We start from the raw sequence: 20,709 nt of genomic DNA on the forward strand, positions 1-20,709 counted from the left end.
GCCTTTGTATCGTCGAAGCAGACTTCTGAGCTGTTGCTGCTTAATCACGGGGAGACTTGGACTTATGTCGAAGTCTGGCTCGGGAACTACGGTCGTCGGGGTAGATGCGACAGAATCCGAGAGGACAAAGGCATCGCTGGTTTCCCCAATTTCCTCGATGTATGCGATCGTCGTGCCCTTGTTGATGTGCTTGAACTCCTTGCTGAAGTTTGTCAGCAACACTTTCGTGTTTCCTCCGTACAGTCGAGCGATCCCTCTTGCGACGCAAATTTCACGGTCGAGCAGTAGACGTTGGTCGCCTTCGATGACGCCTTCTACGTCGGCGGGTGTTTCGGTGCCGACCAAAATAACAATGCTGGAGCGAGGCGGGATGCTCACTTGATGTTCGAGCACACTCAAGGCGTGGTTACTACGAGGGCTCTCCGGCGGTATCGCTTTATCTTCCGACAGCGTTATTGACTGTGACTTCAAGTCGATGATTGCGCCGTGTTGGTTCAGGAAGTCCATACCGAGAATGACGTCTCGTGAACACTGTTGGAGGATAACGAAAGTGGCAGGGTAAGTCCGGTCATGAATGGTTATTCTTGCCGTGCAGATTCCAGTCGGCGTGATGAGGTGTCCTCCAGCGGTGCGAATTTGAGGGCCTTCCCATGCAGTCTTAACTTTCTTCAACTGGGCGGCGATGTGTCCACTCATGACGGAGTAATCAGCCCCTGTGTCCACTAAGGCGGTAACTGCGTGGCCGTCGAGAAGCACGTCGAGGTCGGTGGTTCTTTGTCTGGCGTTGCAGTTGGATCTTGGCGTCGGATCACGGCTGCGTCGTGTTGAACTGAAGCTTGAACGTCGCGTCGTCAAGTCGTCTTTCGTCTGTGTAGTCTTGGCTTCCTGACTTCGTCGGGACGGCGGCGTGTCGTCATTAGGTCGTCGAGATGGTTGCTTCGTCGTCTTCGTCGGCGGCGGAGGATCTTCGTCAGTTCGACGAACAGCAACCGCACCTCCATCGGTTGCTGCTTTTAGTTTTCCGGATATGGGCTCGCTGACCGGCCCCGGGCTGGGCCAGTGTATGGTCGGCGCAGCGGCGACAGGTAGCGGCATGGTGATGGCGAACGCGACGGTCGTCGAGAGCTCCATTGAGTACCGGCGAGGTAGTCGGCGATGTCACGTGGGCGCTCTCCAAGCTGTGGACGCGGCGCGTTGACGGCGAAGCCTCGCAGTCCCATCTCTCGGTATGGGCATCGTCGGTAGACGTGACCTGCTTCTCCGCAGTGGTAGCAGAGCGGGCGGTGGTCAGGAGCGCGCCAGACGTCTGTCTTCCTCGGGTAGCTGCGCTGGGCGACGGGTGGGCGTGCTGGCGGCGGCGGTGGTGGTCGACGGAATTGCGGCGTTACGGGGCCCTGGCGCGGTCGTGGAAAGGGACCTTGACGGCGGGCGACGGCGGCGTAGCTCATCGCTTGCGGCTGAGGCTGCGGCGGTTCTGGTTGCACCTCAGGAACTCCAAGCGATCGGTGCACCTCTTCTTTTACGATGTCGGCGATCGAGGCCACTTGAGGCTGCGACGAAGGTAAGACCTTGCGCAGTTCTTCGCGCACAATGGCCCTGATGGTCTCGCGCAGATCGTCCGTGGCCAGTGATTGAATACCTGCGTAGTGGGTAGAGGTTGTACGGCGGTCGAATTGCCGGTTCCGCATTTTGAGTGTCTTCTCTATGTTCGTCGCCTCACGAAGAAACTCTTCGACGGTCTTCGGTGGGCTTCTTACCATCCCGGCGAAAAGTTCCTCTTTCACACCACGCATGAGTAGGCGAACTTTCTTTTCCTCGGCCATATCCGGGTCGGCGTGGCGGAACAGACGGGTCATTTCTTCCGTAAAGATGGCAACGTTCTCGTTTGGTAGCTGCACTCGGGCGTCCAGCATAGCTTCGGCCCTTTCCTTGCGCACGACACTTGTAAAGGTGCACAGGAAGCCGCTACGGAACAGGTCCCACGTAGTCAAGGTCGACTCCCTGTTCTCAAACCACGTTCTGGCGGCGTCTTCTAAGGCGAAGTAGACATGCCGCAGCTTGTCGTCGGAGTCCCAGTTGTTGAATATCGCGATTCGCTCGTAGGCCTCCAGCCAGGATTCCGGGTCTTCAGTCGCTGCTCCATGGAAGGTCGGTGGGTCCCGGGGTTGTTGTAGGATAACGGGGGACGCTGGGGCAGCCATTGAGGTTGTCTTGACCACGATCTTCTTTGTCGCCTCAGGTAGAAGTCCGTGCTCTGGGGGCAGTCCTTGCAGTCTGCGGCTAGCACGCTGGTCTTGGGCGGTGTCGGTTTTGTCCTCGGGCTTCGGGCTTGGATCGCGGCTTTGCGGGGGCGTTCGGTACATGAACGCACTAGCACCTCCACCAGATGTCACGTGGTAGTGACGGTGAAGAAAGAACACAGTAGCAGTACTGTGAAAAAGAAAACTAGCTTTTATTGGGCGAACCTGTGCCCACAAAACAGGCTACACTTAAAGCACAACGATAGCGGCGAACACAGTCGGCGATCGTCGAAAATCTGATCAGCGGGTCCAGCGCGTCGGCTTTTATACAGTAGTTGTCGAATGTTCCAGATTAATCGTTCGGACCCGCGTGCCTTCCACAAAGTTCTACATCATTCCCGTCACGCGATGAAATCAGATAACAACGTTCGGCGACAACAGACAGCCGGGTAGAAGCATCGATAACTTTCCAGAAACTTCGGATACATGCAGGCGCGTCCCGCGCTGCGGGACTACATTTGTTAGGCGGCGAAGCGTGGTCGCCCGATAAAGATAAGTACACGTGTCAATATAAAGCAAGTCAATCTGTAACGCCTTGAGAACCGGCGACAAAATCGTCCATTTCCTTAAAGCGAGAATGATCTTACAAGCCTAATAATTTGCAGCCCTTGTTCATAACCATGCTCTCGCTTTACTTTTTCTGACCCGTGGGATGATATAGACCAGGTTAATATGTACCGCATCAGGAACCAGGGACAAAATGGTCTATTTTCTTAAAGCGAGAATGCGCTTACCAGCGCAATTACATTTTGTAGCTCTTCTTCATGTCCATGATCTTGGTGTCTTTTTCCGAGCCGCGGGAAGATATAGAGCAGGTTAGACCAGGCACCTCCCCACATCTCAGTAAGGTGCCTGGTGGTGGTCTCGTGCTGACGATGCCCTCTCGGTGAGCGCATATTTCCCCCCTCATCTTTTAAGAGGTTCAATACTCACAAGCATTTGTCTCGCAAACCATACTTATTTCAAGGAAATTTTCCATGTCTCAATAATTTCTCTCGTCGTATTCGAGTGCTGATTGCCGTGTTATAGTTTGTTAACGAAGCTTTCCCCTCAAGTCTAAATATTTTAAGGCAGTTTGTCGCGTGCGTATCATGGCCACGCACGCTTATATCGCCTTCCGTTTCTCTACCACGATTGCGCTTTAAAACCACGGCGCTGCAATTGTTGCTTTCCATTCCTTCAGTCTTCTCCGCCCTTAAACTGGCTCTCTTAACTACAACACGCAGAGACAAAGCAACAGCGCGCGCATTAGAGCCCATAGATGAGATGTATATTTACAATTATTATTAGGGTTATAATTATATTCGAATGCTGATTGCTGTGCTATCGTTTGTTAACGAAGCTTTCCCTCAAGTCTAAATATTTTAAGGCAGTTTGCCTTGTGCGTATCATAGCCACGCACGCTTATATCGCCTTCCGTTTCTCTACCACGGGTGTGCTTTAAAACCACGGCGCTGCAATTTTGCTTTCCTTTCCTTCATTCTTCTCCGCCCTTAAACTGGCTCTCTTCACTACTACACGCAGAGACAAAGCAACAACCCGCGCATTAGATCCCATAGATGAGATGAATATTTACAAATATTATTATGGTTTTGATTATATTCGAGTGTTGATTGCTGTGCTATCGTGTGCGTATCATAGCCAAGCACGCTTATATCGTCTTCCGTTTCTCTACCACGGGTGCGCTTTAAAAACCATGGCGCTGCAATTTTGCATTCCTTTCCTTCATTCTTCTCCGCCCTTAAACTGGCTCTCTTCACTAATACATGCAGAGACAAAGCAACAACGCACGCATGCGATCCCATAGATGAGATGAATACATATATATATATAGAAAATTATCAGTCATAGCTCTCGTACACTGTTAGCAAAAATGATCCGAGATGGGAGTAAATGACTTGTCCTCTATCGCATTCCCCGATGGGAGGTTAATATACTCCGGGTAAGCGGAGTAAAAGATTTACTCCGCTGCTGAACGGAGGTTGTGGATGTACATATGGGAGTATATGTTTACCTCCATCGCGGAGCTTTTGCGGGGAATTATGGGAGCATATGTTTACCTCCATCGCGGAGCTCTTGCGGGGCACTATAGGAGTATATGTTTACCTCGATCGCGGAGCTTTTGCAGGGAATTATGGGAGCATATGTTTACCTCCATCGCGGAGCTTTTGCAGGGAACTATGGGAGCATACATTTACCTCCATCGCGGAGCTCTTGCGGGGCACTATGGGAGCATATGTTTACCTCCATCGCGGAGCTCTTGCGGGGCACTATGGGAGCATATGTTTACCTCCATCGCGGAGCTCTTGCGGGGCACTATGGGAGTATATGTTTACCTCCATCGCGGAGCTTTTGCGGGGCACTATGGGAGCATACGTTTACCTCCATCGCGGAGCTTTTGCGGGGAACTATGGGAGCATATGTTTACCTCCATCGCGGAGCTCTTGCGGGGCACTATGGGAGTATATGTTTACCTCCATCGCGGAGCTCTTGCGGGGCACTATGGGAGTATATGTTTACCTCCATCGCGGAGCTTTTGCAGGGAATTATGGGAGCATACGTTTACCTCCATCGCGGAGCTTCTGCAGGGAACTATGGGAGCATACGTTTACCTCCATCGAAGAGTTCTTGCAGGAAGCTATGGGAGTATATGTTTACCTTCATCAAGGAGCTTAGGCAGGGAATTATGGGAGCATATGTTTACATTCATCAAGGAGCTTCTGCAGGGAACTATGGAAGTACTTTTTCACATTCACGAGGGAAGTTTTGTAGTGTATCATATTTACACTGATCGGGGAGGTACTGCAGGAAGATATTGGAGTATTTGTTCACATGCATCAGCTAGTATGCTGATGTCAGAATTTTCAGTATTGATTTTCCACACTGGGAGTTTACACAATACACAATATATTGGTGTCCAAGCTGGAAGATGCGCACAAAAGTAAGCAAAGTAGTGCTTTGTAGAAAATAAATTTATTGCATGAGCACACAGGCAAGGAAAATTGCACGACATGGGCACAAGCTCTCAACTAGTTTTTTATTCCTGTCATGTTTTTTGCACAAACCACACAGAAATATAATGACATAGAAATACACAGAATAACACAGAAATATAATAAATAGAAAGCAACTCATCCAGCTGCAGGTTTAGCCAGGACCATATGAAATACATAAAAAGTATATCTAAACCTGCCACAAGTACCTAAACAACGTGCAATAGTCATTGCGAAAATAACATAGTTATAGCAGAGCATTCTGTGACACCTGAGTTCGCCCACCTAGTTTTGGTGGTACTGCAAAAGGTAAAGGAGAGATTAAAGAGGACATCATTGCTCATTGAAATTCACATGAACAAGAGTTAAAGCATCAAAAACTGGGGAGGATTCCAGCCCACTTATTGCACTTCAAAACTAAATGACTAAGAAAACAAAAGTTAACAGTTCCATTTTTACGGTAAGCTGGCAGAGTGGACTAAATAAAGCAGAGCTCAGCTTTCCTTTTTTCCCCATACCACTGAAAGGCAAACATGGTGGCTAAGAAAGTCATCAAGGACTGTACCACAATTTCATTTAAGAGTGGGTGAAAATGCGTGCCCTTAAGCTGGGAGGCCACACTAAAAAGTCATTTTTTTCAAACATTTGATCTTTAGTTTTTTTATTTTTAAGATACCTAAAACATTTAGCTAGACATTGCAAAAAACAGTATGTCCCTATCATGATTAGTTTGGGTGTTACAGCGAGTTTTCGAACCCTTACCCTCGTATTGCAAAACGGAAACCAAATTGCATTCTAAATTCTCAGTATATTTTAATATCAGCTGTATGTATTATTAAATTGTATTCTTATGCTTCGTTATGCGTTTACTATTCTTTTAAAATCTATAAAAACGGCCACAAGGGGGTCCTGACACTCGAAGAACATTTGTTGTTTACCTTGGTCAGGCGTCGCTTAGCTGCTGTTTAAATTGCAAATTGCAATGCTCGCAGGTGCGAAGGCATAAAAAGTAGACCACTTAAACCACTTTTTGAGTAGCATGGCAAAGGTCAGATTGCAGAGAAGACGCAAATGTAAGTTTGCCGGGAACCAACACACGACGAAGCATCCGTCTCCTGACCTAGTGGACGCGGGCGTTTCAGCAAGTGCCAAGAAGCTTGGGAACATCAAGAAAAGCTACGAAGCTCTACGGCTAGATTCTGCTCTCCAAGGGAACAGGATAGTTGACTTTAATATCCTTTCTTCAGTGCTAGCATGCCCTGAATGCAAGAATTCATCACTGAAGCTGGAAGGATGCTCTCATCAAGGAATTTGCTCTACCTGTGCGGTTGTGTGTGGCTTCAAACATTCGTTCAATACATAGAAAAGAATGGTGCATGCTAATGAGAACAATGTTCGACTGGTGTATGCAATGCGGCAGTTAGGAAAAAGGTATGCAGCTGTGACAATGTTCTCTAAGTGATGACATGCCTCCCTCTACGCGCCATTCCGCCTATGACAAAACATCATCTCAACTGACTGCAGCAGCTGAAAAAGTAGCATCAAATTTGATGACTGATGCTGCTGCAGAAGTTTGTCATGTCATAAGGAGTGATGAGTGCAGTGTTTCAGGTAGCGAAACGTGGCAGAAGCGTGGCTGTATGTCAGTGATTTCTGTTGACACAGGAAAAGTTACTGATGTTGAGGCACTTTCTAGCACATGCATGGCTTGCAAAACGAAACGAAAGTTGAACCCAACAAGTGCTTCATGCAAGGGCTGGAAGGCAAATTACACTTCCTGACAAGCAAACCATAAAGGAAGTGCAGGTAGTATGGAGACGGTTGGTTTGTACAGACTATTTGCGAGATCACAAGCAACATAAAGCTTGAAGTGCCTGGAGTACTATGGTGAGGTGATTCAAAGAGCTAAGCCACTGTAAACGACGTATGGAGAACACAGCGAGCAGAAACTTGAATGCATTGGGCATGTCCAGAAGCGTGTCGGCTGCTGCCTGAAGAAACTAAAAAACACAGTGCGGGGACTTGGTGGTAAAGGAAAGTTGACTGATGCCCCTATTGACCCGCCTGCAAAACTACTATGGGATTGCAATAAGAGTTAACGTGGGAAACCTTTCAGACATGAAACAAGCCACCGTGGCCAGCCTCTTCCACTGCAGCTCTACAGATGCGCAACCAAAACATGGCCTATGTCCAGTAGGAACGAACAGCTGGTGCGGGTACAAAAAGGTAGAATCACTCAGCCAAGGGAAGTACGTCCACAAAGGAGGACTTCTGAATGATGTGCCAAGCAGAGTAACAGCTCTGTACAGTGATCTGGGCTCAGATGAATTTTTATCAAAATGTCTGCATGGCAAGACACAAAATGCAAGTGAATGCTTCAACGGACTTATATGGTAGCGGGCTCCCAAGGAGGTGTATGTCAGCTTGCCTACAATACTGTTTGCCTTGCGTGACGCTGTTGCACACTTTAATAATGGCAGCATAAGCACCCTGGACATACTGAGGCAGGCTGGCGTTGAACCAGGGTACTACACAGGAGCTTGCAATGGCAGAGACCACCAGCGCATGCAGAAGGCTCTATGCAAATGAACTGACGAGACAAAACAGGCTAGGAAGAAAAGACGAGCGGCTGCACGAACAAAAGAAGACTACTGCATCTCACGAGGTCCCCAGCTATTAGCCTGGAGCATTTTAGGCCTTTATGTGTTGTTTCTCACATGTTTCACATTGTTTGAAATCTGTTTTTCTCAAAACAAGATTTTACTTCACCTCATGTTACGCAAACGGTGATAACTTTTTCTTAAATGAATATTTTTAAATTGAATTTTGCATGCTCATTCATCACACAGATGTGAAATGAACCATGATGAAAAACACTGATGCAACAGTTATGACTTTAGAGCCCATTTTGCAAATATGTCACCAAAACTGATCATTTTTTAACTTTGTTTAGTTTTTGGAGGACTTCTTTTTTAGTGTTTATCACGTTTATCCTGGTTAATTCATTCAATAGGACATACATTTAGCTACACAAATGCCAAAGCTTCCCTCAATTCTTCATTTCAGTTGTTACTTATTGCTCGCGAGACTCCCAATTTTAGCACTTTTCGTTACTATAACTACCTCCCTGAAAAAATTTGGACAAAACATTGTTATAATCCTGGCTGCTGAATTAAAAGCTTTTTGAGTGTGGCCTCCAATCAATTCTTTGCACAGACCAACTCTAGGCTGTAGTGTACACTTTACAGCCTGTGGATCAAACCCTTAGCTCCAAGCATACATCACACTTGAATTTCCTAAGAACAATGAAAGGAAAAGTAATGTCGACAGAAAAGCAACAAAAGTGCCAAAATAATCACATGTAAGCTTGTGACGGCCATCACCCAAGCTGCCTTCCTGATATTCCACCTGTACAAGGCTGCTAGTGCAAAATGGGTTACAGAGCCTTAAAACCACCATCTGGCCAACTTCTGACGATTAAATAAGACAAAAAACAAGCAGTGCTGAAGACTGCATTATGAAAGACAATGCGGACTAGTTGAGATGACAAGCAACCTTCGTTCCATAACATCTCGAGAAGAACAAGTTAAAAGATTTTTCAGGGAAGTATGGCAATCTGACAGTAATGCTGTCATAAGGGATTTCTCACATCCTTTAGTAGAACTAGGGATCTGGCTGCTGGTTCACAACCTTGCTTGCACACAGCAACTCCTGCTGCGCTAAAGTTGCTTGTGGTAGCTCGCATGCAGGCTACTAACATATTGGCGTACACTTTTACCGTAGCAGCTATACAAGCTCCTTGTTGACTTTTAATACAAAGCCTGCATAATGAAATGTCAGAAACAAAATTCATGAATGACTTCCTAAAAAAACTGTGTGAATAAGCTATCTATTCAAACAATGTAATTGTGTAACTCCCCTTAACGTGATCGCTGTAAGACAATGAAAGCCTCAATGGCACCGCAGATATTGCACATAAATAAATAAGAGACTTAATATAAACTGCAACCATTGTGAAACTCCCCCAAATAGTGTTGCTGTAAGACAACTAAGCTTCATGGAACTGCAGATATTGCACATAAATAAATAAATAAATAACAGGTACATACAAGCTATTAAACAAGGGTTGACTAGTAACAGAGAAAGGAGGCATGTTAAACATCACATTAAAATGGCATCTGGCATTGGTGTGGACATAACACTGAGAATATTGCTACACTTGTGGTTTACGAGAATCAAGTGAAGCATGCAGAAAAGTATTAGCCAATTTCATGGCCTCCAAGACCTACAATGCGATAAACTAGGATGCCTCAAAGTGTCCACTCCTGGCCGTTTGTGTAAGTGAAATCAACAGAGTATGCCTTCATTCAAGCCAGTGTATCTATCCCTTTTTCGGTTTGCGCTGCGCTATTTTCACATGTTCAATGCAAACCACCTTGGCAAGCAATAATACTAACAGATGAAGTAAAACAAAAAGCACAAACACTGTGCTGACTAGGAACTCTATGTATCCATTGCCATGCTTTCCCTTTTACACTGTCATGAGTCACCAGCAAAGCATGTGCGATAATGTGAAGACAACGCCGGTCAATGAAACGGAGAATGAATGTGCGAGGCGAGCACCATATGAAACATAAGGGAAAAAAAAATCACGAAGGGGAGTTCCGAACAACAGAAAGCTGAGCTAGTTGGTAAGGATTCATTATGCAAAAAGGCGAGGCGTGCAGACAGGACACAAGAGAAGTGGACAACACGAACGTGGACTATCAGTGCTCCCTTGAATTGATAGTCGGCATTTGTGTTGTCCACTCCTCTTCTCTTGTGTCCTGTTTGCACGCCTCACCTTTTTGCATAATAAAAAGGGGTGAAAGGCTGAGAAGCGCGCACTGCTGACGTGGAATGTAGCAAGGTATCAAAAAATAAAGGTGAATAAATTAAAGCTTACAAATTCTGTGCCACAGGAGCCTTGTGTGCCCTGAAGAAGTTTATGAGCTCTAATGATTTCACACGTGGCTTCGTGTGGCACAGATACAAAAAACCATGCTCAAAAAAGGTAAGTAGGCGGTGTGCCTTCTTGGGGTATTCCACGTTAAATACCCAAAAAGAGGCAAAAAGGCATGCCAAGCCACCGAGAAGTGAAGTGGCCTGCAGGATTCGCTCCCTGTCTATGTACAGGGACAGCTGCCCATTCTGTTCTTTGAGCAGACATGGAGTCACTGGCACCTCCGTCTGTAAAAGAAAGAGTAAACATACTAACCAAGATTACATTTTGCTAGAGGTATAATAAATCTCATTTTCTAAAATGCCCAATCAATGAACAGAAGATTTCTGAGCTAGGACATTGCCCTGCTGAATGCCAGAACAGGGCCACATAGTTGAAACTGTAAAATCTTGTGATCTTCAACTAATGTTCAGGCCATGACTGAGTACAGTAATGAAAAATATACAATCGTTTGGTCACAGCCTTCAACACTGAAAAGTTTATGTACAGTAGAACCTTGTTGATCCAATTCAGATGTGTACCATTTTTCGGCACCAATCTTCAGAACGATAACATGAGAAATGGACCAATACAGTTATGTGTTTTTTTACCTGCTAATACGTCCCCAAAAACACATTCCTTGGGCACCAATGTTCAGTACGTTGCCAAACTTCAATCACATTAAACATTTCCCAGACGCTAGATCCCATGTGGATGAGAAAAGGCTCGAGGCACATACAACCGAGCAGTAGCCACCTACTGCAGCAGCTTCCCCGCAGTACACGCTTGCCCTTGTCATATGAAAACACAGGCACACTCAGTTTTCTTGTCTGGTACCGACAAATTTCCTCAGGAGCCGTTGCCATTTTCTTCCTTCATGGTCATTCCATGTTGTATTCCACCGCAATTAGCACATTTACTTATCGGACAGCGCATGAGGCATGATGTCATTGGAAACGTACTGCACACCCTTAATACCCTGTAAATCCAATGTAGCACTGTTCTCTGTGCCAACTGAACATCCTTTCTCACTCTGGCAGACTCATGCTCAAGCATCGCACACCAGCTCAATTTTGTTTAGGTTTTCCGTCACCATCTTAAAACACTAGACAATAAAACAAAAAGCGCATCTCAGTCCACTTGGGCCCTACTAGCTTGACGTGTGTACACGTTTCATGCCACAATAATTCTTGCCGATTGGCCATGTCGAAACTTTAAGCCAAATACCCTGCCTGAAGTGAAGCTGCTGATCCAGGTCAAATCTAAGGAGTGCAAATGTAAGCTTGCCAAATCTGCAAAGAAGACAATGCATCTTGGGCTGCTCAGGCCCAATTAGCTTAGTGCAAGTGTCAGCATTTCAAGCCACAAAGATTCACGCAACGCTTCACATTGTTGATGTAAACTACAGATGAGTCTGACAAATTTTTTAGTGAGTAGGGGCCATACATTTCACCAGTTAGTACATTTTGTCCTTCATTTCTTTTCAAACCTTATAGACAAGGTTCTACTGTATATGCAGGGTAACTCATTAATGCAAGTGACACTGACATGTTTGCATGCACTTAATTCTAAAGCACTCACCGCTGACAAAATTACAGTTAAAGATTCTTTGCAGCGAGATGCCAGGAACTCCAATGTCGCGAGTATGGGGTTTTCTGCAAAGAGTAAAAAAGTGGACTTCAGTTCTTGAACTTCTAGATATTGTTAAGGGGGCCCTGAAACACTTTTCTAAAAAATCGTAGAATAGCCTTACAACACACAGCCTACACAGCACACCACCACCATCTCAGAGGCCATGCACAGCAGACGCAGCTACGAGCATTGCAAAGAACAAATTATTTTAGTCTTTTCGAAATTTCGGACATATATTTCATTTATTTAACTCAAACAATTATGTATTACTGAAAATGTTCTCACAAAGGTAGGCCAACTGCTTTCAATGACAACACTGGTGCATGCGAGAGCAACTTTTTGACACAAGATTGTAAATTTCTTATTGCATGCTGTGCAATATTTGGCTCACATGTTCACAGGAGCCTCATTAACAGATCGTCACAATTTTTTTTACTATGTTCAAAAAGTGTTCTAAGGGGGGTATTTTGTAAGAGTTCACCTAATGGACTGTCCATTTCTGCCGCTGCTGATCGGATGCAGCTGTACAAGCGAGGAGGAGACGAGCGGCCCTAGCCAATCAGCAGCAACCGAAATGGAGTCCACTAAGTGAACACTTACAGAATATCCCCCCGGGACCGACTAAACTATTTTTTAACAAAAGCTTTTTTTACAAGCAGCTCTTAACTGCACATAATCGTGTCTAATGTCAAGAAAAAAATTAAAAATCTGCATGGTTCATAAGCCATGCTGTTTCATGGATCAGAAACACAAAAGGGGAAAGGCAGAAGGACAATGCAACATGCATTGTTTTTCATGCCTGTTGTTCAACATGCAATGTTCACATTTTGTTCACATGTAAGACATCTGGCGTACACATCCAAAAAACATTGAATGCATCAGCTGCAAGTATTACAATTTATTGGTGCATTTATTTCAATTTTTCATAAATATCTGAAGCAACAGACAATGAAGGCAGGGAGAGCATAAGAAAAATGAATAGTTATCTTAATTTATATGTACATATAAAGCGAAGGAAAATGAAACCTCATAAAAGCACCTCATGGCTTTAAGTCATGTCATGAAGTGGTATATGAGGGGTTATGGGCTAGCCAGTGGCGTAGTCAGCATTTTTTTTTTGGTGGGCCACACATTTGACTGGGGAAACGGCAGCAGAGTTTGGCAAGCCAATACTAAAGAAAAGTTTCAGGAGAGGTGTGTGTCTGGTGTGCTACCCTCTGCTACGCCACTAGCACCAGCTGCCTGCTCTTACGCTCACATACTGATATGACCGATGCTGGCTAATTTCAGGGCTAATCTTGTGCACAAACCACCAAGAAACTGGCCAGAGGGATAACACCACTGTAGCTTAATCAGTAGCGCAGTGCAGAGATGTGAATTTGATTCTCACCTGTGACACGTCTTTTTGTTCACATTTATTTCTCTTCACAAATTATTACATTTCAATGAAACAATTAACTTCCCCTACACTTTTCACGCTTTGTGCCTGCCTTATACAATTGTGACCAACAAAAATTGAGCCCCTCAGTTCCCCCGTTCTCACTTTACTAACTGGTATCGACATTTTGTCTATAGCATTTTAACGCCATGTTAGCGTGCAAAAGTGCCTAATGCCTTAATGCTTTTACCAGGGTACACATGCATAATAAATTGAACTTGGGTGTTTACCAGCTGCAACATGCGAGAATGCGGCAACTTCGCTGTCATCAGCATGCTTCAGGACGATGTCACACAGCTGCTCGCATCCTTGGGCGAAGCACTCTCCAGCATTCTTTTTGAACACTATGCCGAATTCCAAAAGTAACTGAAAGTAAAAAGCAAGAGGATTACCATAAGTTGCCAGAAAACCACACAATGGAAACATACCGAAGCCTCCGATGCCAAAAATGGATACAGCATCAATGCCTCTGATATTGCGAGGCTGCGAAGGCGTTCGTGTCGCTCCTGGGCAGTGGCCAGAAGGCGTGGCCTCATTCATCGTTTACAGCAATGGCTGCATTTTGTTGCAGCCATTCGTTATGCCGCTGCAGCGATTCGGCCGTCTCACCATAAACGACCAGATGGCTGCAGTCCTGAAATGTATACAAGAAAGGATTGCAGAACTGAAGCTTTAAACATGGAACAATTCCAGCCTAATGACAGACATATAATTTCTGTGGCTCTCAATATAATGTTTAGCATGCAGTGCTTTGTGCAGCAATTTATCAAGTTAGTGTTCACATGAAGCTCTCATCAGATTATGCTCACTTTGCTCTGAATTCGCACTGCTGCTGTCTGTCAAATACTATAGAGCCAAATCTCGTTATAGTGAATCCCACCATTAATTAATTTCTCAAATTTACGAATAGTTTAAAGATCCCCGCCAGATTGCCTATATTTTCAGAGTAAAAAAATCTTGGAACTACAAATTTCAATACAGCGCATATTTCAGAATAATGCACATGGTTTCTTTTCCCCATTATAACCGAGGAACATCAGTATTACTCATTCGGCTAAAAGTAACAGTGCTGCAACCCTCGCATGAAACAGAAACTGCAAATGCAGTAGCTATCATCAGCACGATGCCGAGTGTCAAATGCTTCACCACAACCTTCACCAAGAACTTCACGAAAAAGGTTTGGCAATGTTCACACAAGATACAATGATGAATGCAGCTAGCGATGGCAGTTTTTGCTGCAGGACAAATTGGACGTATTGCAGGAAATCAATGCAGGGAAAAGCAAATCGATGTATGCAGACAGCGTGGCATTGCCCCATAGTCCATCGCGACCATTTTGAAAGACCGAGACAAGACTGTCAAGCTTCACCGGGAATCGCAGCTCACTCCTACAAGGAAACGACCGCGACTGGGAAACTTTCAAAATGTGGACCTAGCTGTTCTCATGTGGTTCAACGACACCAGACTGCAAAACGTTCCCATGTCTGGCCCAATGCTCCAAGAAAAAGCCAGCTAATTTGCTAATGCACCTGAAATAACTGGGTTCGACGCCAGTGCGGGTTGGCTTTTTCGTTTCCCCAAAAGGAACGAAATAACTTTGCAGGTAGTCTCGGGCAATGAAAAGGCTGCTGATAGAGAAGGTGCAGATTCCTGGCACAATGATCGTTTTCTAGAGGTTGTTGAATCGCAATCTGAAGATATTTTCAACGCGAATGAGACCCATGTTTTTACCAACTACTGCCAGACCAGACAATGCACTTCAAAGGGCAGCAGTGCAAAAGAGGCAAGAAGTAACATCTTCACATTACAGTCCCGCTCTGCAGTAATGCAACAGGCACGAAGAAAATTGAACTGATCATCGGCAAGTACACGAAGCCTCGCTGCATGAGACATGTCGTTACCGTACGACTACTTCGGCAGCAAACAAGCCTGGATGACCAGAGAACTCTTTTCCGAGTGGCTCTTCAAAGTTGACGACCAGATGAGGACGGATGACCGAAGTATTCCCTTGGTAGTCGACAACTGTTGAGCTCACATTGTGAATGTTCACTTGATGCACGATCGCTTCGAGTTTCTGCAGCCAAACAACATGTCCTTGCTGTCCAGGGCATTATAAAGCGTGTGAAAGCAGAATTTCGTAAGCGCCTTGTGGAGCAGTTGATTAACAACCTCCAATTAAAGCAGCCGACTGCAATCATTCTTCAGGCAGCGGATATGCTCACAGAAGCTTGGTGGAACTTGAAGGCATTCACCATTGGCAACTGCTGGCGAAAAGCAGCGCCTGTGCAGCTTGAAAATGACCTGGAGATGACCAACAACTTCAACACAGGAGACCTGTAGGCCAAGGTTGCGGAACTGCTGCCCACCGACTCTTCCTTCGACTATATGGAGAGCGATAGCACAGCACTAACGGCGGTGGACCTGACAACCAAAGAGATTGTTAACTGCGTTTGTGGTGTCTCCAGTGAAGATGAAGACCCGAAGGAAGACTGTGGGTCACCGAACACAGAAGATCCTGTCGAAAATTGATGTTTTAGTGCACGGAAACAAAGTCCGCACTTTCATCACTTGGTGCAATGACATACCCAATTAGGTACTGCAAAAAGTGGAAGATGTAGACGCATTCCTAATTCGTCGTGCCTGCTGCACGCTCCAGAAGAAAATCACCGATTTCTTCAAGTAAAGCAGCTTGGAAGTGAGTGAAAAATTTTTTTTTTAAGAGCATGCTTGTCTGCACAAGCATCTACTGCCAAGGTACATCATTTTTATTCCTAGGTTTCTCCACTGGCTTATAACCGCAAGTTTTTCGTTACAATATTTCAAAATAAGAAACAATTTTCGGTGGTCCCGTGTGATTTGTTATATCGAGATTAGACTCTACTGTTTGTAGAAAGATGGGCCTCACCAGGCACTTTGCCTTCTGCCCTCCTAATGAAGCGTACATGTATTTATACACTGAATAAACTCCACGTCTGCAAATGCCAGGAAGCAGTGCAATGTACTGGGGTGCAGGAATATTAGAAAATTTATAATAACAAATCAAATACAGTGGACACCCATTAAACGAAACTCAGTTAAATGAAAACTACTGATAAACAGAAGTACATAGGTAGGTTGATTGCCTATGTCCGGCGCAGTAAAATCCTTTGGCTAATTGAAAAATTACTGATTTGCGACTTTTTGTTAAATGGCACAAAACTAAACACTAGGAATGAAATAAATCTTCATAGCCAACTCCATGGCCAGGACAAGCCAATCCAGTAGTGATCCATGGGCTTCAGCGAGCTTGCTAACTATTCATGCAGTGGTTTGTGCTGTTCTGTTTCAGACCAACAGGCATTGGGTGTTTAAGGCTAATGGAGACCGTGAAACCATACAGAATGGTTTCGATAAGCACTGCTTAGATTGAGATGAACAAGCAATGCGCTGTGCTATACCAGAACAATAGGTCAACACAAGAATAACTGTTTTTATAGTAACAGAGAAAGCTAAGTGGGGCCTGGAGAGGTTAACCTAGTGACAGGCCAGGCGTGCAAGGAGAAGAAAATATATCAAAACAAGTTTTATGATAAGCAGCCTTGCCTTATTATAGTGTAAGTACAAGCACAATGAACTGCCATTAACAATGAGTATTAGTTGTAATACTGTACTAATGGTTCTCTGAAAAGGACATCTTTTGGGCATGCAGTGCCAAACAAAAACAAAAAGACTCACAAACAGGCGGCACAACTTCTTATTTGGCGTCTGTGAGGGAGGCTGCCGTGGCCTTTTGTGGAGGCTCTGCTCCCGCTTTTGGACCATCTCTGGCGGGCAGTTTTCCACCTTCTTTCGCATGTTTTTAAATTTGTTACGTAGGCCGAGAACCCATGACTCCTGCAAATTACTTGAATTAGCAACACATAGAAAGTAAACACTGCATAATGAAAACATGAGTGAGCTATGTGACCAAGAATACACTTACAAGGTGAAATAAAAACGTTTCAAGACTGGCTCTATTTTGAAGGAAGTAATTTCTGCATGTGCATTCAAACACTGTAACCTTCAAAAAAGTTCCCTTGTGGGGCAATAGGGTGCTCCCAATGTTCCTGCCACTTTGCAAGTAAGTGCTGGAAGCGTTTCCCAGAAAGAGTCGAGCACCCTCACCCTACCGAGATTATTTGCAAATTTTACAACTCAATAACAAGATTTATTGCACCTTGTGCAATGAGTTCTTAATTTTTTTTGAGGAGAATAAAATAAGAAAGAGCAAATCCTGATGAATAACTTTCCTTTCACATCAATGATCATCAGTTGGGAGAAAACTTAGGCGTGCAGTTGCACCCCTCAGACAAGGCAATAGTCATTAGAAGAAAAGGCCAATATCTCCACAATCGAAAAAAGGCTAAAAAAAGTCTGCAACTTGACAGACTGCGTGCCCATTAGGTTTTTGCTTGCATTTAAAGTATTTTTCATCAGGAATTCCTCCTGAATGGCCAGATATAAACAGCACATTTCACTGCTAAGTTTCAGAACATCTGAGGGGGTCGTTAAATGAAAATGGCCAGGTCTGGGGCGCACAAGGAGCTGGATGCTGCAGAACAACAATGCACACTGTCACAGAGAACTATGCACATGTGAGTTTATTGCCGGAAGCATTGTTTCTCTTCCATATTTACCCTACTAATTCAGATTTGGCTGACCCTTATTTCACTTTTCTCAAAATGAGAAATATGGCTCAAATGTTGCCAATTTTATAAGAGTGCTTTAATCAAGTGTAAATTGCAGGAGAGGGTGCTTGGCTCATTTGGAAAGGATACGTTCGCAAAGTGGCAGGAGCACTTGATTGTTGGGCAAGGGTGACGGTGTTTTTCAAAGGTGACAGTGTTTGAATGCACATAAATCACTCTGTTCAAGATAGAGCCAGTCTCGACATCCTTTCATACTACCTTGTATATACACAACTTTTGATGTAAAGTTCCAAGACATTTATTTTCTTCTGTATAAGTGATTCCCTGAAGCATTTGTTTGCACGTATGTACAACACCATCTTTTGGACTGAAACTGTGTTTTTCAGTTCAGTTGCTGTGGCAGCCACGATAGCATTATGTGGTGGAAAATCCTTTGTAATTAGTTGGCACATACCACTGTGAGTGACTGAAAAGAAGGACATCCCTGTAGAACGTGTAAACAAAGTTCTCAGTGAAGCTTGGCAAGACAGAGGAGAGGGACCTGTAAGAGCTTCTTTGTGTCACTTATGGCAACAATATTACTGTGGACAAACATGTGCAAGTGGCTAAACCAGTTTGCGTTGGGAGAAGTGTCAGCAGGAGATTACACAGGGCTGGGGCAACTTTTAACCTCACAGAATGATGACATGGTTTGGATCAGGGACATCGTAGAGCAAGAGCTCACTGTTACAGCACACATGCTATCGATGCCCTTGACCTGGGTAAAACAACATGTCACCAAATTTTGTGCAAGTTGGTAAAATGAAATTTTAATGCCAGACTAGTACCGCACTCCCTCACTCAGGATTACAACAGAAATGTTAGTTTGTGCTGACTTGCTCGTAGGCGCACACAGGGATGCTGCCTTCATCAACAGCATCATGACCGACAACAAAACATGGTGCTTTCATTACAACCCTCAAACGAACAAGCAGAGCATTAAATGATGGTTTATGAGCTAACTGACATCAATACAGCTGCAGCAGTCCAAAGCAAAGACGAGCTTCATAGTCTTTTTTCGATGCCAGAAGTGCCGCACACCATGAGTCTCTCACAAAGGCTGACAGTAAGTTGAGTTTTATATCGGTGTGCCCATATGCATGCATGACACATAGGACGCTGTCCCCCTCACGTATGATCTTCTGGACAATAAGCGTTCAGCATAATGCGAGGCTGCACACTGCCCTGGTCCTGAAAATTCATTCCGACACTCAGCATAGCTGTACTCCCGTGTCTGCTATACTTTAGATTTTTCCCTGTACAATTTTTTTTATTTCTCCATTTAAAGAGAGTCCTAAAATATGCTGGATAGAATGCGCTGAGGCCGTTAAGGGTGTAAAGGAGCTTGAAGGAAAGCAACGAAGCTGACAGCCCTGCCAGTAAAAACTTATTCTACTTCTGAGACCTCAAGAAGCGTTGCAAGCTGAATAAGAATGCAAGCTACAATGTTAAAATGTTGAATGCCTTTTTTATAGACTCAACCTCCAAACTTTATGGACAAAGGTTGTACCAGGGTCCTTCAACCCTTGTTTTTGTCAAGAAACTTCCACGAAAGTATCACTTAGGGATAGAAAGTGCCACAAGAGGCAATGACCTAACTAGAGAGCATCAGTCTACCATGCTGGGATGGCAGGGGCAGCACAATTATGCAAATTTTTCACCAAGACAAGCACCTCCCCACATTTGATTTAAGCAGTTTGCAGGCTGAACATGCTACAGGAAGTTTAGGCCAAATAATTTAGCGTGCAATGCATTTGTGGAATTACACATCACAGTGATTATGTAATGAACATGGCCCACCAAGTCACATCACTCACAGAAAGAGTTCTGGTTGGCCTTGTCACGGTGATGGCAGCTGGTCATGCCTTTCCTCCTCCCCCTCATCATCATCACCAGCCTTGCTATGCCCACTGCAGGGCAAAGGCCTCTCCCATACTTCTCCAACTACACCGGTCTTGTGCTAATTATGGCCATGTTGTCCCTGTCTTTGACTCTAGTCCGTAACCCCTAATATCCTTTCTTCCTAACTGTCCATTAAGCCAAGTACCCAGCACAAACTACTTAGCACAAATTGAAGTAATATGTAAAATGCGCCTGTTCATTCTAAGAGGTGTATATGCATGGCTTACATATAGAAATTCTTGTTTTCAGTCTGAAGAACTATTTTTGTACAACCATTCATCAATGGTGTTTAATATCTTAAGCCAGGACAATTAGAGACTGCTTTAGAGGAGGCCTTCAGAACCTGCAACCTTGTGCTTATCAGAATTGCCATGGTAACAAAAGTCATAGTTGCATGTAGGAAAACCATGGATCACATAGTCAACCTGCTACCTCCACAGCTGCCTGTATACACGTAGTAAGGATAAGTTCTCATGCTCAGACACTTCACTTGTAGACTCAGTGGCCAAGAGCCATTCTGGAACAATTAAAAATATGACTATATCTAAAACCACTTATGTGAAATGTTACGGCCAGCAACGACACACTGCATGGCACAATTTATACCATATTGGAACTAAATATTTTTTGTCTAAATTTGCGGCAGTCTAGCTCCGAAACAATTGCTTAGCACAGTACCATTCAGTTCATTATACAAGGTAGGTATTCAGTGACAAATATGACAAGCTAACAGGCACAGTTACAGTCATGAACAAAA

General features: G+C 44.6%; 1 pseudogene; it reads left to right on the plus strand.

The window, feature by feature from the left end:
- Positions 1-6,291: 6,291 nt before the first annotated feature.
- On the plus strand, positions 6,292-7,988 carry LOC140214342 (uncharacterized; annotated as a pseudogene).
- The last annotated feature ends 12,721 nt before the right edge of the window (positions 7,989-20,709 follow it).

Source organism: Dermacentor andersoni, unplaced genomic scaffold (assembly GCF_023375885.2).
Source record: "Dermacentor andersoni unplaced genomic scaffold, qqDerAnde1_hic_scaffold ctg00000039.1, whole genome shotgun sequence".
Taxonomy (NCBI): Eukaryota; Metazoa; Arthropoda; class Arachnida; order Ixodida; family Ixodidae; genus Dermacentor; species Dermacentor andersoni.